Source organism: Chiloscyllium plagiosum, chromosome 37, assembly GCF_004010195.1.
Source record: "Chiloscyllium plagiosum isolate BGI_BamShark_2017 chromosome 37, ASM401019v2, whole genome shotgun sequence".
NCBI lineage: Eukaryota > Metazoa > Chordata > Chondrichthyes > Orectolobiformes > Hemiscylliidae > Chiloscyllium > Chiloscyllium plagiosum.
In genome coordinates this window covers 6914456-6917553 of record NC_057746.1, presented here as the reverse complement: position 1 = coordinate 6917553, position 3098 = coordinate 6914456, and positions in this window count along the sequence as shown.

Genomic DNA, 3098 nt, shown 5'->3' with positions numbered 1-3098 from the left:
TTCCACACTGTCGGGAATCCCAGTCATGTTCATAACTTAAGGTTTGATTTAAAAGAAAGTGACATCTCAGCTCAGACAATGCCTTAAAGGTGTGAGGTTAGAGTCTGTCTGTATTCCAACCTTGAGTCAGACTGGTTCTATTTCCAAAGTTGGAATTTATAAAATGTCATGTGGATTATAAAGGAAGTTCTGTGATTTACGTATAATTAATGAATTGAAACCTGCAACCCGTTCTAAAAAAATGTAAGATTTAACAGCAGTCTAGGTTTGTTCAATATATCGCATCAGTTTATGACACTATGATCTTTTGCTATAAATTCTGTGTCCTATGATCCTGCCCCACTAGCACCTGACAAAGGAGCAGTGCTCCGAAAGCTAGTGCTTCCAAATAAACCTGTTGGATTATAACCTGGTGTTGTGTGATTTTTAACTTTGTCTCACATTATAAAGTATGAACTCAGTTTCCCAGAGTGTAGACTGTCGGGGGTGATCTAATCAAATTGTCTGTATTGTTCACTTGGATTCAATGGGTCAGAGATAGACACAGAGTGTAGATTAGAGTGGTGCTGGAAAAGCACAGCAGTTCAGGCAGACAAACTGCTGGGCTTTTCCAGCACCACTCTAATCTAGACTCTGGTTTCCAGCATCTGCAGTCATTGTTTTTACCCAGAGATAGATAGTGTTTTTACGCCCAGGATTACAGCTATCAATCACTGTCACCCGTCAGGAGACTGGGCACATTGGGACAGAGAGAGAGTGGAAGACGGAGTGGGATTAATTTTTATTGGGTTAGGGTCTGAGGGGAGTCAGGATAAAGATGGGTAAATGGGTCTCATACTGAGCAGCCAGGATCAGCTGGAAAGGTGTAGTAGGGCCAGAGGGGCTGAATGACCTCCCCCTGTTCTGTATCAAATCACTTTCAGTTTCTCCTTTGATTCTCAAACCTGCCTCAGTTTATTCTCCCCGGTAACTGGTGATGTGGGTTACAGCGTTTCTCTGATTGGATGGTTCTCTGTACTTTTCAAGTTTATTTCGAGACAAACTCAACCTGCCCAGGAGTGTTCTACCCGGAAACTGCTGACTTAGAGGCTGTTCCTATTCTCATTGGCTCAGTGGGTGAGCAGTGTCCAATCAGTAAGGAGGATTTGATGTTAATTTCACCAGCTCTGGGTCAGAGCACAGACAGAGAGGGGCAGAGCAGGAGACTGGCAGCATCTATCCAGCTCCAAGATCAACTCTTTCAAAAACAGTGACTACAGACTGTTCTTCAACCTCGGAGAAGGAAAATAATAATGATGATGAGACTCATACTTCTCGTCCTCCTGTGTGGAGGGGCATCTGCAGGTGAGTAATGGGCATAGAGGGGATCTCAGTGCCAGTCTGGGTATTGGGGCATTAACACTTGGTCAGTGGGTAATGGGCACAGAGAGGGTCTCATTGTCAAGCTGTGTACTGGGCATTAATCCTCAATCAGTGGGTAATGGGCACAGAGAGGGTCTCAATACCAGACTGGGTATTGGGGCATTAACCCCAGGTCAGTGGGGTCAGAAAGGGCCTTAGTGCTGGAGTGGGGAAAGAAACAGATAATAAGAACTGGTTGGGGATAAGTTGACACTGGGATCGGGGGCTGGTGAGAGAGACTGGGAGACTGTGTAGGTGACTGAGGGACAGAGTGATGAGGCTGGAGGGAGAGAGATGGTGTGTGGGTGAGGGGCTTAGGGTGATGAGACAGTAGAAAGAGAGTTGATGTTAGGGTCTGAGAATGAGTGTGCTGAGGGTGGAGAGAGGGGTCAACAAAGGTTCGTTCCCTCCAGTCAGTCCCACCAATGTCCAATTAGATCAGAGCTGGTCTGTCGCTCATTCCCCAGCTTTGCTCAATCTCCTGGTTTGTCTAATATATCATTTCAGCTGCATGACACTGTAACCTTTTGCTATAAATTCTGATCCTGCTTCACAACTGCCTGGTGAAGGAGCAGCGCTCTGAAAGCTAGTGCTTCCAAATAAATCTGTTGGACCTGGTGTTGTGTGATTTTAACAGTATCCACCCCAGTCTTGCACCGGCTCCTCCACATTATAGAGAGGGAACAGCAGTCACAGGTTGATCATCGATCATTGCCCAGAAATACCAACTGCTTTTCTCTTCACACAAACAAACAAAGCTACTAGGGATTTCCAGCACTTTCAATTTGGATTCAGATTTCCAAAATCCGCAGTTTTGTTTTGTAAAAGCCTATATCCTTCTGTACCAAAAACTGCAATTATTCCCCAGTATCTCCAGCTTTGTGAGGAGAATGTGTGAGTAACTGTTTCCTGGTTTCTCTCCTGAACACACCAGGTTTCATGTTCAGATTATGTCACTGGTTATGTCTGCTCCCAGCAGAGGGAGTAGTTCCTCTGGATCTGAAACCCGTGTTGAAAGTTCCTCTCGGGATTGTTATAAAGTCTGACATTGAGCCAAATGAGAAGATACTCAGACAGGTTGGCATGGTGGCTGAGTTGGAAATGTGTTGCTGGAAAAGCGCAGCAGGTCAGGCAGCATGTAGGGAACAGGAGAATCGACGTTTCGGGCATTAGTGGTTAGCACTGTTGCCTCACAGCTCCAAGGACTTGGGTTCGATTCCAGCCCCGGGTGACTGTGTGGATTTTGCACATTTTCCCTGTGTCTGCGTGGGTTTCCTCCTGGTGCTCCTGTTTCCTCCCACAATCCAAACATATGTGGGTCAGGTGAATTGGCCATGCTAAATTACCCACAGTGTTCAGGGATGTGTAGGTTAGATGCATTGGTCAGGGGTAAATATAGGAGTAATATGGTAGGGGGATGTGTGTGAGTGAGTTACTCTTTGGAGGGTCGGTATAGACTTGTTGGGCTGAAAGGCCTGTTTCCACACAATAGGGGATTCTATTCTAAGGTCAAAGAGAGGAGTTGATTGAAGGGTCTGAAAGGTGGAAGGTGAGCTGGAGAGACGGAGAGGTTTAGGGAAGAAATTCCCCAGACTGGGCCCTTGATAGCTGAGGGTGCCACAAGAGGGAGGGTTGTTGAAGCGGTCTCTGAGAGGATTGTGGGTTTGTAAGAAATGATAGAGACTCGGAGGGGGGGG